This window comes from Macaca fascicularis, chromosome 12 (assembly GCF_037993035.2).
Source record: "Macaca fascicularis isolate 582-1 chromosome 12, T2T-MFA8v1.1".
NCBI lineage: Eukaryota > Metazoa > Chordata > Mammalia > Primates > Cercopithecidae > Macaca > Macaca fascicularis.
This window is the reverse complement of record NC_088386.1, coordinates 21971083-21985990: the sequence shown is the minus strand read 5'-3', so window position 1 is coordinate 21985990 and position 14908 is coordinate 21971083. Positions and strand designations below refer to the sequence as shown.

Genomic DNA, 14908 nt, shown 5'->3' with positions numbered 1-14908 from the left:
TTTGTTATAGCAGTGTTGGCTGTAATCCTTATGTTGAGAAGGAAAGGGGTTATACCTTACCACCCCTACAGAAGTTATGCTGCTCATGATAGAATGCAACTCATTTAAAGCTTGAACTCAAAACTTGACAACCTTAAGGCCTTTCTGTGGCAATGAGAGCATTTGAATGCATTGCAATTCTCTTTTTTAGAAAGAAATGATAACCCTGGGCTTTAGTTTGCTGTCTTCACTGATACGCTTCAAAAAGTGGGAATTCCATGAAGGTGAGGATGAGAAGAAACAGGCAGCTTGCTTCCCCCACTATACAGACCCGCCCTATTTGTCATCAGCCACCTGGTGGTGATCTCCTGCTGGGCAGTGGCTTCTAGCTCTCTGTCCTCCGGTGTGATTTGAAATGTCTCCCAGTGCCTGGCACTCGGTAGACAGTCAATAAAAGTGCTCAATTCAATGACTAAGTAGAGGAATCATCATATGATTTGATACTTTCAATCTCAGAGTTTTCAGATGTCTTTGAAACATTTGTCCCCAGAGTCAGTTATGTCCAGGAAGCTCCCTGAGTGCTGCCTTAGGCTCAATTTGCCCCCTCCAGAATGAAAGCAGCTGTTTCTTTTCTGGAAACATACAAGGAAGTGTCTTAGGGGCACCCATCTTCCCGCCTTTCTGCCTCTGTAACAGTCATCTCTCCTTACCTCAAAAAATATGGCATGCGTGTTTTCAAGCTGCAAAGAAACCGTTGAAAATTAAACCACAGAACAGCATTTTAATGAGAACAGATTACCTAACACCCCACTGTGGTTTCAGATGGCCTTGTGCCAACCTTCCAAACTGTTGCCAGAAGCTCAGAGTTACCAAAAAAAAAGCGGTGGGTTGGGGGGGGAGTTGTGGGGAGAGGGGAAAGAGTGATTAGCATCCCCTCAGTAAGGGTAGCTTTCTTAGATGGTTTCCAGAAAGATCTCTCTAGAAGGTCATAGGTTATTGGTGCCTGCAGTTGAAGAAAAGTTTCTTCCTGTTTTGAAAAATTTAAGAGAGACAAAAAGGGGGAGGCACCCTTGAGTTAGTACATGATGTCCTGAACTAGGTGTTTTCAGTGCCAAAGTTCTGCTCTAAGTGTCTGTACCCACTGTCTAGCTCATCAACTTGCCTTCTGCGCATGCATATGCTATTTCTGTAGCTAGGTTACAAGACCGCAGGTGTAGATGCTGCCGGGTGGAAGCTCTGCATACCCACAGAGCAAAGCCCGAGCAAGCACTGTTCCTCCCTGGCTGGTAGCTTGCGCTGGGGGCTCCTGGTAGTGGGCACAGAGGCGCTAGGGCTCATTCCTCAGGGACTTTCTTTCCTTAATGTCCAACGAACCCAGCACTTAATGTATTCAGGGCTACGGTTTCATTTCCACATTGGGGTTCCAGATTTAACCCCTGAACTGACTTCTACAGTTGTCTTCCCACCAGTTCAGCAACAACCAGATGGCCTGCGAGGCCACAGGAAAAAGTAGATGACAGAGCAGGAAGATGCTGGAGTGGAATCCCTTCACTCCACTGATGAGGAAATCAGGCCCAGGGGAAGTTTAGAGATTCACCCAAAATCACACACCCACTCAGCAGTGGAGACAAAAATACAACCACTATGCCTGTGGCATTGCCCTAACCGTATGGCTTCCCATTCCTTTCAGTAACACGGCTGCTTTTACCTCTTGCACACAAAGCGACAGACACATGACAGGCCCTCCTTAAATGCTACTTTCCTTCCTTGCAAACTATTCCATACTGTGCTAAAACTTGAGAAGGATAAGTGGAAAATACCACACTCTCTGGCCCTCAGAGTTGCAGCACCTTAAAGGTAACAAACAGCATGCCCACACTGGGCATAGAAACAATACGAGCTGATGCAAAGCAGAGTGCCAGCAGATGCCGGGTAACATGAGTGCAAGGAAAAGCAAAACCCCTCACTTTACCCCCTTCACCTGGTTAACTCCTATTTACTTGTTTTGTCTTAGTTTTGAGGTCATCTCTTTCAGAAAGCCTTCCACGTTTGGTTTAGGTTGGACTGTAAGTGCAGGTGCACTTGTCTGGGTCCTCGTGAGCTCCATGAGGACAGGTTCCTGGTAGGCCTTGTGCACTGTCTTTATCCCTATGTCTAGTGCCTGGGACAGAGTGCTCAGCAAGCATTTGGGGAAAGAAGGAACTGAATATCCATCAGGAAGCTTTTAACCAGGACATGGGATGGAAAATGGGCTCTAAGATGAAAAAGATTTCTGTCAATGCAGAAGGTGGTGCAGAAATGAGTGGATAATAACCCCCATAGAAAAATCACTCCTGGCCCAGGCATGGTGGCTCATACCTGTAATCCCAGCACTTTGGGAGGCCACCAAGATGGGAAGATGACTTGAGCCCGGGAGTTCGAGACACCCTGGGCAACATCTCGAGATCTCTTCTCCAAAAAATCAAAAGTTAGACGAGCATGGTGGCCTGTGTCTGTAGTCCTAACTACTTGAGAGACTAAGGTGGGAGGATCACTTAACTCAGGAGGCAGAGGCTGCAGTGAGCCATGATTATGCCTCTGCATTCCAGCCTAGACAACAGAGCAACACCCTATCTCAAAAAAGAAAAGAAAGAAAAGAAAAATCACTGCTGCAATCTGTGTGAAGAGAGGTCAGGAAGGAGACCACCATGGATATAGAAATGACCTTTGATAAAAAGGAGCCGGAAGGTAATATTTGGTAAATCAAGTGAGGCCAGACTCTGGGAGGTCAGGAAAGCAAAGAGGATGATGGCAACCAGAAGGATGATGGTTTAAAAAAAAAATTAGGAGAGAAAAATCCAAGCCACTAGAAAGCTGCACATAGCAAACCACTCAGTTCGATGTTAGAATCTGACTTTGGTGAGTGTTTTCCTATCCTTGAAAAGAGTGCTTTCGGGCTTCCCATTGGTAGCTGGGTCCCCCCACACACACCCCCGCCCCCTCAACTTTGAAGTGTTGACTCTCTTTCTCAACACCTGAAATGACAGGCTGAGTTTCACCTTGGGAAAATGCAAAATAGTCAGCTGCAATGAAGAAAAAATGATTTGCAACCTCAGTCACAGATTTCTTTGAAACACTGTTGTAAAGGGAATTCTGAAAGGACCACTGACTCATTTCAGACAGCGAGCCAGGCTGAATGTTTAATGTGGTAAGTCAGTGACCAAGGAAACCACTTCTCTTTTGGAGCTGTTCATTCTGACTGTTCTTATCTGGGTGCCTTTACCAAACAAACAAGTATCATCTCTCACTCGGGGACACCTGGTAGGCATTTGCAAAAAGAAAGGAGTTCCAAGAAGAACTAAAATTATCAACAGCAGAGACAGCTCAGTTGCTGCTATCTACGGGTTCACCCACAGGGATATCATAATCAAGAAGCAAAGCGATCAATTTGGGAAGTGAGGGGAAAAGGAACAAAGATTCATAAAGGACAACGGGATTGGAGGTATAAAATACGTCCTGCTCCCCCTACCCAAAATGGAAAGCGCCACTTGGTAGGTGGCCATGTGCTGCATAAAACACAGCAGACAGTTAATGTCAACTCAAACCATTCTAGCAAGACATTAACGTAGAGGAAACACCAGGACGCTGAGAGGTTGGAAGAAAGAAGAGGTATATTCCTATGGACAGGTAGCCGCGAGGTCATCCTAGTCTGTTGCTGGTACATTCTACTTCAGCCTAGAGCTGACAGGGTAGAAAAGTATGACTCATCTCTAAGATCCCTGGACAGACTCATGATAGTTTTGCTGCTCCCCAGGGAAGATCACCTGGTGGTCATAGGTTTAAAGACCTTACCAGGCTGGCCCGTGGGCCGAGATGCCATTGTGGAGGACAGCAAGGCCACTTAGGTAAGAATACACCAGATGACTGGCCTCGCTGTAGAGGCCATCCGTCTCTTGGAAGCCATCTGGAAGTAGATTTGAAGTTCTAAGTGGCATCTCAAACAGCCTGAGTTCCAGTGATCATTAAGATCCCTGTGACCAAAAGAAGAATCTCTCCTGATCACATGTGCACTCCTCAGGGACCAGGCCAGAGACATGGGGGCTGGGCTACTGCCTTGTAAGCAGCCCTTTGTTACCCCCTCACACTGGAGCCGCTGTAAGAAATGGGTGGATGCTGGCTGAGTGCAGTGGCTCACACCTGCAGTCACAGCACTTTGGGAGACTGAGGTGGGAGGACTGCTTGAGGCCAGGAGTTCAAGACCAGCCTGGGCAATAGAGTAAAACCCCATCTCTACAATAACAACAACTAAAATTAACTGGGCATGGTGGCACACACCTGTAGTCCCAGCTACTTAGGAGGATGAGACAGGACGGTTGCTTGATCCCAGGAGTTCAAGGCTGCAATAAGCCACACTCACCCTACTGCACTCTAGCCTAAGTGACAGAGTAAGATCCAAGAAAATAAAAAGAGAGAGAGAGAGAAAAGAAAAGAAGAAAAGAAAAGAGAAAAGAAAGAGAAAAGAAAAGGTGGCTGCCATCTCCCTGCTCACCATCAGCTTCTGGGGGAACCCACTGAGGCACCCATCTGCTATGGGTACGAGAGAGAACATCAAGCATCTGGTTTTCCTGATCCTAATGTCTCTTCATATTAAGAATGAGGTGAGCTTCCGATGCTCTTGTCCTGCTCCTTCTCCTTTAGTCTCTACATGAGCTTTTATCTTCTAGAGAGGGGCACCCCCACCCCAGGACTGGTATCGAGCAGGTGTACCACCAATGTTGATATTGACGACTAGACTCACAGCAGGAGGTAGGCACTATTATTATCTCCACTTCACAGATGAAGAAACTGAGGCCCTAATTCATCAAGTAACTTGCCAAAGCCCCTCTGCTAGTGAGCCCAGGTCTCTTAGGATGAAGGGAGGAACTGAGTGTGTCAGAAACTCTTAAACAGCAGTGCCCCTGCCCTGATTCCAGCAGCGTCAGTCTCCTGCTGCTGGGCTCCCGCCTATTTGTGTTTGCAGTCTCACTTGTGGGTTCGAGGTCATAACTGTCTGTCGCTCCTCAAGTGCTCGTCACACCCACTGTTCCCTGGTTTCATTTGTACATTGGGGTTCCAACCGTCAGTCCCCAGCCAGCACACAGGTTTCACTTCCCTGAACCCTAATTCACTCATTTTTGAAATAGGGATCTATCTACCAGAGTGGGTGTGAGAAATAAGAAACGGGGTGTAAATATAAAGCCTGCAGGAGCCCCACCATGACGCTGTTCACGCCTTAGTGAGCACTTCACAAACAAAAAGCACCGTGATGAGGTATTTGTGTCCTTTCATAACAATCTTCTCACTCAACTCTGGCTGACATCAGAATCACCTCGAGCATTATTTGAAAAGACAAATGCTCAAAGCCCCGCCCCAACCCTGCCAAATCAGGAACAACCGAGGTGGAGGCTCTGGAATCTGAATTTACTTTGTAGTAAACAGGGCTACCTGTTACGCAGGGACTAGGGCTAAGCTAATGTTCATCCCACAGGGAGGTTCCATAAAGGATTCCTACCCAGAGTGGGAGGTAGGTTTAGAGAACCTGAAAGCTCCTACCCAAATAACAACCCCCTTACGTGGTTGGTTCTTGGTTGATAGCTCCCTGCTGAAAGCACTGTAGTGATCAGTGTACAGAGAAATATTTTTTCCATCCTATTCCACACTGGTCATGTCCCAAGCTCCATTCTCTGGCAGCCTAAGTAGAGGTAGATAGGCTCTGGGCACCAGACAAAAACTATATTCCCTCTAGGGCTGCCTTTCCTCTGCGGAACATGAAGATCACTTTTAACAACCACAAAGTTTCATGAACCACCAGATGAAAGCCGATCGTGCTGGTAGTGTGGTAATGTCTGTTGACGAACAAGATTCGTTTTTGGCTTTTTTTTTTTTTCTTTTTCTTTTGAGACAGGGTCTCACTCTCTCACCCAGGCTGGAGTGCAGTGGTGCTATCTTGATTCACTGCAACCTCCGTCTCCTAGGTTCAAGCGATTCTCGTGCCTCAGTCTCCTGAGTAACTGGGATTACAGGCGCCTGCCACACGCCCAGCTATTTTTTGTATTTTTAGTAGAGATGGGGTTTCACCATGTTGGTCAGGCTGGTCTCAAACTCCTGACCTCAGGTGATCCACCCACCTCAGTCTCTCAAAGTGCTGGGATTACAGGCGTGAGCCACTGTGCCCAGCCTGAACAACATTCTTAAACACACTAACACACACACACACACACACACACACACACACACACAAAACTCCTATGAATTCAAGACACTTCCAAACCAATTCCATATTTTATGAATCACAATAGCATCCACATGCATTTCAAAAATTGTAGCACATTATATATTCAATCTACAGGAAGATTTGGCACTTGGGGGTGTTTAGACCCTTCGCAATAACTTCCCTTGGGGTCCACTGCCCACAGATTGAGAACCAGCCTGCACCACCCGACAGAGTCAAAGCCAGTCCACCTTACCCCAACATTCCCCTTTCCAGTAAATCACTCAGAAACCCCACTGTGGAAGAGCAATGTTTGAGATGAGCCACTGGTAAGTAACCGAAGGACCAGCAACATGATCTGAGGCCAAGAAGGAAAGAGAAAATGGGTCTGAAAACAAACAAATGGATGAGAAGGAGAAAGCTGAGGTGTAGAGGCCAAGCAGAAATCTATTTGGATAGCTCAGGTAGAAAGTTCTAAAAGTCTGGGCTGGCCACACAGTGGTGGTAATTGCAAGGCTGCTAATGGATAGAAGAGATCTTGGAGAACCAGCATATGGTGACTCACTGATGTGAGAAAGAAGGAGGAGGTGAAGGAAGCCTGGAACTTCAGCTAAGATGTGAAGAATGGAGCCACAGTCTGAGAACCTAGATATAATAACAAGTTATATTTAGGGTCAGCCTGGAACTGCACTCTGAGAACCAAAGTTGGACACTCGAAAGTAGACCAGGACACTCGGCAAAGCAATGGTTATAAGGGACCAAAGGTTTGGAAGCAAAAGGTGCCTATTTTCCTTAAGAACAACTGTGGCAAAAGTTACAGATAAAGACATAAGTCTAGAGCAAGTTACTTTCAATGTTCTGCTAAAAATTATATTTGCAGTTAAGGAGTCCTGAAAGTATTTAAACTTCGGGCGCCTTGGTGTGACATTCCAACAATGTGCCCAACCAGGAAGCAGGTGGGGTGATGTAGTGGCAATGTGGCCTGCTGTAAAGCTCAGCTGCAGAGTCCATCTGTCCTGCAAAACTTTCCCAGGGCACACTGGGTTGGAACAACTTGTTTCTCATCTGAACTACTGAGCCCCAACCCTGCTTATTCTGATTCTATTGGTCTGATGGTGGACGCCATCAACTCCTTATTTTCTGTGTAATTCATCTTTAACCATAAAATTTACACATGATTGTACTGGAACTATTATATACATCACAGACATTGATTTGAACTCTTATTTGAGCTCCTTGTGACACCTACTTCTTTCCTTCTGCCTTTCCTCCCATAGAAAAAAGTCCCCAGCACTAACTGATACCCATATACTGATTTCTTTGATCTAACAAGTGTCCTTCCCCCTAAAATCCAGATTTGGCCTTACCCAGGTAGCGACCTTAGAAATGTAAGGAAAGGATCTCAAAGTCTGCATTTTTTTTTTTTTGTCTGCCAAGTTTTGCCACCTCTGATCGTTGTTGTTTGAGATGTGAAAGGAGATGAAGTCACTTCAATGACATCAGTAACAGGATATCATCATGCTACACAAAAGCCCACAAGTCAGATGCAGGTGGTGGCTGAGAAACCAACATACAAACTTTGAAAAATACAAGGGTAAGCCTTCAGACTTTCTCTAAACAGCATCCCCTCCCCTCCGAAATAGTCTCTTCCCTTGACCTCCATTCTTCATATCTTTGCTGAAATTCCAGTCTCCCTTCACCTCCCCCTTCTTTCTCAGCACCACATCAACAAGTCAGCAGATGCTGGTTCTCCAAGATCTCTTCCACCCATTAGCAGCCTTGCAATTGCCACCATGTGTGGCTAGCCCAGACCTTTACAACCTTCCACCCGAGCTATCCAGATAGATTTCTGTCTGGTCTCTCCACCTTAGCTTTCTCGTTCCAATCCATTTGACACTACATTTATAGGTTAATTATTCTAAAGTCAAGCTCTGAGCATATGATTCCCCAACCCCAAATCTTCACAGTTTTCCTGTTACTTGATAGAATAAAGTCCAGACCTCTCAGCCCTGCCTATAAAACCATCTATGCTCTGGCCTAATGTACCCCTGCAGACAGAACTCCAGCCTGTATTGTAGTCAAACTACCTGATCCCTGTTTGCAGCTCCAACCTTTCATTCATGCCTTCTCACTTGAGTCAGGCTGTCCTCCTTCCTGCTCAATACTTTCTAATCCATACCTACCCATTCTTCACGTGCCTCTCCTATGTGAAAGGCCTCCTCTTTCCCTGCTGGGCCTTGTTTGTACTTCACTTGCACTGCCCATCCTGCTCTGGCTTATATCACAGTTTTTTATGTCCCTATTTTATCTCCCATACTGGACTTAGGTGTCTTGAGGCTAAGGACTGTATGCTATTCATCTAATGTCTTTCCCGGAGCTTAGCAGAACTCTGCACATTATAGGCACTCAAAATAGTTTGTGGAAAGAAGGAAGGGAAGGAAGGGAGGAAAAGAAGGAAAGATAGGAAGATGGAAGGAAGGAGGAGAATGAAGAGACCTCAGAAATAGAAGAGAAGGAAATCAAAAGGGGTTAGAGGGAGCAGGAAGAGAAGCCACTGTAGGAGAAGGCAGGTCATGAAGATACACGGAAAAAATAAAATGCGATGGGACAGATCCTGGGCCGTGTGAGAGTATGGGTAGCAGATTTGCAAGGGAGAAGAACCGAGGAAACTTGCTGGCATCGTGAGAACACTCAACACCAGCCTTGGTTTTCTTCAGTGGCAGACTCAATCACCTTACCTCCCCCACCTTTCACAGCAGAGCTGGGGTCTTTAGGCTGAAAATTGGTTCCTGTACTTTACGAAACCAGAACGGGTAGATGCTCACCTTCATCTTATACTTAATCTAGATTTAATTAAAATATTTCATCTTTATGATAATTAACTCTTTTTTTTTTTTTAAGACAGAGTCTCATTCTGCTCATTCTGTTACCCAGGCTGGAGTGCAGTGGTGCAGTCTCCACTCACTGCAACCTCTGCCTCCTGAGTTCAAGCAATTCTTGTGCCTCAGCCTCCAGAGTAGCTGGAATTACAGGCACATGTCACCATGACTGTCTAATTTTTGTATTTTTAGTAGAGATGGGGTTTCCCCATGTTGGCCAGGCTGGTCTCAAACTACTGACCTCAAGTGATCCGCCTGCCTTGGCCTCTCAAAGTGCTGGGATTACAGGTGTGAGCGACTGCACCCTGCCTGATAATTAACTTTTAATTAATGTTATTCTAGTTTACAAAATAGCCTTATAGATTACCCTAGACAGCTCTCGCAGCATTCCTGCTACATACATAGTTAATGGGATTCCCTGATAGCTGCCTCGTGGCGTGTGGTGAGCTCCTCGTCTTACACCGCTGGCTCATTTGCTGCTCACTCACATCTCCATTACTCCCTTAACACCAAGTCACGCCCAGAGAGATCCATCTATTACAGTTTCCGGAGCGCAGCCTGCTGCTTTACACGTCCAAGTCTTTGCCCAGATGGTTCCCTGGGTGGAAATTTTTTTTTTTTTTTTTTGAGTCCTTCAACCTCTTCACCTCCAGAAGCCAGGTTTTCTGGGGAGAGAACCAGAGTAGCATCACCCAAAGGACTCTTTGGGGTCCTCCCCTGGGGGGTGGGGGATCCATCACCAGGTAGCCTAAGCCTGGCATGCTGGGGCTGCCTCAGCTTCTATGGAAACTCTGGAAGATGATCCAGGATCAGGGAGATTCTAGGACCTGTGCTACTGCCTCAGGCCGGTGAAAAGACAGATGTATCTGCCCCCAGCGCACCCCACCCCAGCAACATACAGAAGGGAGAGTTTGCACAGTAAAAACCCACTTCCCTCGTTAGCTTGCTAGCTAGGCAAAGCAGAGGAGAGCTGTTTATACTTACAACAAAGTGGGACAGCAGGAGGGTGGGAGAGAAATTTCAGACCTCGTATTGGCTGAGTTTTGCTTATTTCTGATTCTTAGGGATGCTTCACACTCCCCCGTTTTCAGTTCTTTCTTCTGCAGAATTAATTCAAGACAGTCTGTTCTGTTCTCGGGGGGCACAAAGGTATGGGCCCGGAGACTGTAGACAACAGGTCAGAAAACCAGAGCATTCTAAGATTCTCCCTGATTGCAGGTGGGGAAAAAACAGATTTTCAAGAAGAAAATGAAGCATACAGTCTGAAAAAATATAGATCAAACAATATACTTTTTCACCTTTGGAAAACAACTTCATGTTTTCACAATACAAACGACTAAAAGTAAGTAGAGTTCAACAAACCTCTCTTGATTGTTGGAGAATGGTTGGAAGAAATATCTTCTGTAGATTTGTGCCTCCAAGAAAGAGGCTGACAAAGTCTCCTGGGACCTGCTAGAAAGCAGGATCAATTAAATGTTTAGGTTTAGCATAAACAGGCACAGGAGGGCTTTGCCTTCTGGGACCAGGGAGCCCCTCTCACTTTCTGGGCCAGTCAGGTGACCTGCAGCACCTGAACTCCTAGGTAGAAGCCTAAAGAGAAATCCACGGCAGCGCCTGAGTAGGATTTCCACTTTCTAGAATTGAGGGTAGGGAATAGCAGCAGGCAAATGACAGAGAAGAGAGAAGGCAAAACAAAACATTCAGCAGCACAAGAGAACTGGGCTTTCTGGGGTGGGCGGTTGTGATCTCGTGTGCGTGCTCTCGTGTGCACACGTGTGTGAGAAAAGTTGGCAGGGGAGGCTTTGGTTGAAGAAGGGAGGGCGGTTCTTTTTTTAGCCTGGAAAATTGCCACACTGAGACAAAAACCTTAGCACACCCCAGATGGGTGAAAGGCAATAGGAAAAAAAAAAAAAGCCCCCTCAGAAAAGTAACCAGCTGCCTGAACCCTAACCCTGAAGTGAAAATCTACCTGGCCAAGAACAAAAATCCTATTCAGTCTGGAGAAGGCTAATCTAAACCTGCATGGGGGCGATACTCGCCAATGGAGCTAGAATGCCTGCCATTTATCACCCAAGATAAAGCTCTCAGCAATCCCCTCATGCAAATGGAACCCTGTTTGTGGAAAGGATTAATCCAAGTTGTTCCACGCTGTTCAAAGTGTCTCTGTGGAGTTCGTTCTGTCTCCCCTGCCCCAAACAAGCAATAAATTATCCACACGTGAGCCGATTTCCCAACCAAAAAGAGACAATGTGGGCAGAGGCGGACTTTTGATGCCCACTCCTCGCAAGGGGTTACCCCACCTGGGCTCAAAATAGCAAGCAGGCCACGGAGGGCGCCCCTGGGCACACGGGACAGGAGCAAACACAGCCAGGAGATTATGCTGCAGCTGGTTAACCACAAGGATCAACGAGCGGACAAACTAGGAAGAAACCCAAAGCACTCTACTTCGGTATTTTTAAATGACGCTGAAAGCAATTTCATGGCTTCCATTTAAAAAGAAGCTGCTCAGACACAGAACAAACCCAATTTACAAAGATTCCAGGCAACAGCCTGAGCTTGTGATTGGAGGGGGTTACAGGGGTGAGCAGACGATCCGGCAAGGCCATCTCCAGGCAGCCATTGGCACTTGTTAAAAAGAAGCCCATTTAGGCACACATCTTCAGACAAATTTTCAAGTATTCATTTTAACCCGCTGTTGCCTAACACAAAACCAAGCAAAGATGGGGTTAATTGCCTTCTTTATTAACCTGCTTCCAGAGCTGCTACTTCCCCACATTCTCTCGCCAAGGCAAGTATGTCTGAAAGTCTCAGGAGGCCTTAAAAAGTCCTGCACTAAATCTTCTGAGTCACTTAATCCCCAGCTCTTCTATGTTTGGAGATAATTTCCTTTATGAAAAGAAACTCTAACCTGGCCAGATCCCCCTCTCAGACTTGCTAACGGAACAAAGAAACCTCTCATTAGACTCATCCCTGTGGCTGCCGAAATAAGTGTCTCGGAAAGCACAGCTTTTGCTTTAGCCTCAGGATGGTTTTGGCTGCCGTGGTCCTTGGCTTCCTTTCATGGCATCCTCCAGTCAAGCTCTAGCTAAGTTAGACTTAGAGACTTAGAAAACGGGAGAGACAGGTGCCTAGCCAAAAAAAAAAAAAAAAAAAAAAAAAGACTGCCTAGTGATCAGGTTTGCCCAGCAGTGGGATCTGCTCCCTTTCCAAAGGGTGGACTGCCCATGCCAGGAGTGTCCAGAGACAGAACCACCTGCTGAAAAGGAGCTCCTTCCAATGCATGGAAGATAATGAGACCAAATGGCATTGAGGACCCCTTTCAACCCTGAATCTGAGACTGCAAACACAGGAAGGGCTTTCAAGGCACGTTTGAGAAATTCTTCATGACTTCTCTTTCCTTCCCGCATTGCATAGATCTCTCTTCCGACCACAATTAAAACTAAGAACACTTCACACTTTATTTAAGACTCCATTTCCCTTTACCTCATTTCAGGGGGCAATGGTGGAGAAAGCTATTTGTCTGGTTAAGCAAAGCCCTCTACCAACAAGAAAGACATTTCAGCAGCAGAGAGAGGAACCTATATTAGTAATAGGTTATGTTTATTAAGCACTTACTATGTGCCCCACACTGTACTAAAGTCTTTACATAGATATCATATTAATCTTCCCAATAATCCAAAAAGTAGAATGTTATTGTTAGTGGGATATTACAACAAATGATACTACAACAAATGCCACTGTCTGAGCAGACTTCAATGCTGTGCTCTGAATCACAAAGCTACTCTGTCTGGCTTGCAATCCTCCTTTCTGCTGTTGTTCCCACTGTTTAAAGAGAAGAAGGAAGAATGTTCTTCTCCCTGAAGGACATTGTCCTACAATAACTGAAAGAAAAGGCAGACCCAGCACTCATACATCAGGACAGTGAAGAAGGCATAGGACCTGGGGATGGGAAAAGGGTTGAGGAAGGTAAGAGTCACACAAAGCTTGTCGATTCTCTTCAGGGTCCCCGACATTAACCTGAGAGCAGTTACGTGCCACAAGGGAGGACTGACCCGGAAATTCCAAATGACTAATTTCAGTCTCAGAGAGACTAACTATGACAAAGAGACCACCCCAAAAGGATTCTTCAGCCAGTTCTTGTCATGTGTGTCTGTTCCATCCTCCCAAGTCTCCTGGCTGCCTAACCCCATGCTTTCTTTTTTCTTCTTCTGTTTTCTTTTTTGAAACAGGGTGACACTCTGGCACACAGGCTGGAGTACAGTGGTGCGATCTCAATTCACTGCAGCCTCTGCCTCCCAAGCTCAAGTGATCTTCCTGCCTCAGCCTCCTGAGTAGCTGGGACTACAGGCATGCACCACCACACCCAGCTAATTTTTTTGTACTTTTTTGTAGAGACAGGGTTTCACCACGTTGCCCATGCTGGTCTCGAACTCCTGAGCTCAAGTGATCCGATCGGCCTTCCTCGGCCTCCCAAAGTGCTGGGATTACAGGTGTGAGCCACAATACCTGGTCTCATACTTCCTTTTGATGGTTATCATCAACACCTTAGGTCAGTGTAAACTGGAAGACTGGAAGCTAGTAGAGCTTTTGTGTTGTTTGTTTGTTTGTTTGTTTGTTTTGAACCAACATTTTTAAGTTGAGAGATTTCATATTTAAAAACCAAGACTTTCAATTTCTCTTTAAAAAATGGTGAATGGTATGGCCCAAATTCCCTCAAAGGGCAATGGAGGGTAGTAGTTGCTGCTTTAGGACAGGGCATGCACCCTTTGGTTCTCCACAGTCTCCACCAGTCCCTATTGCCTCACTCATTTACAATACCTGCAGGTTTTTAGATGTCGTCACTCGTGTCTTAGACCTACAAGTAGCTCTAAGATCATTCCCAAGTTTTTTTTTTAAGGAGACTATTTCTCAAGGGGCATGTAATTCTAACAGAAGGTTACAAATCTCAAAGACACAGCTTTGATAGCTGACAGATAGCTTTAGATTTAGAAAACTCAAGCAAAACATTGTATGGATTCCCCTACACACACATACACACACACACAAACACACACACACACACACACACACACAAAGTAATTCCCACCCTGTTCTTTTGCTAGTATAATATTCTTGGAAGAATGACCTCAGAAAGATCTCAAAGCCCATCTGAATGGGCGATCAGATCACCACATTTCTGGGAGCACCAAGGCTCTGCTATGGGATGCCCAGTTCTCTTTATAAAACTTGACAGTCCACAGGGCTCTAGGCGCTTCCTCTTTTTATACAGCAGTCTGAGGTCACCACCAATAAATTACCGGTTTAAGGGAAACAATGACAAGCCTTTTCCCTGGAGGACAGGGTTCACTCTCTCGATGATTTCCTAAAGTAGTGCCCTCCTTCCCAGTTTGACACCATAATTTTTGAGGCAACAGCACTGAGTCTGTTTGTTACTGTTCTTTACACCCATAAAGCCACACAAGCACCTGCCAGAGGAGCACAGCAAACTTTGTGAACAATCATCCTCCTGGCAGTGGAACTAGTGGAGTAATGATCATTGTACTGTTAATTAAGTGGCTGTTTTGTTTAAATGACTTACCAGGATGGCTCTAAATTGCCTACCTTTGTGTACTAGTCTAGTTTATTCTCTTTGTGTAGGAAATTTGTTGACCAGTCTTGACTGTTATAAAGCGCTGACGGAAATCACTAATCATCCCGTTTTAGTGAAGGCCGACCTTTTCAACATTCAAGATATAACTTAAATCTAGAGTAAAAATGGCTCTCCCCCAAAAAGCAGTAATAATTCCCTAAATTGGCAAAGAGCTGTAGGATGGAAGGTTTG

General features: G+C 45.7%; 1 long non-coding RNA gene across 1 annotated transcript; it reads right to left on the bottom strand.

Moving 5' to 3' along the window:
* Positions 1-8654: 8654 nt before the first annotated feature.
* On the bottom strand, positions 8655-10806 carry LOC123567890 (uncharacterized). Its single transcript, XR_006691009.2, has 3 exons — positions 10450-10806; positions 10072-10295; positions 8655-9752 (listed from the first exon to the last, which is right to left on the bottom strand). It is a non-coding gene; the product is annotated as an uncharacterized lncRNA (long non-coding RNA).
* Between the last annotated feature and the right edge of the window lie 4102 nt (positions 10807-14908).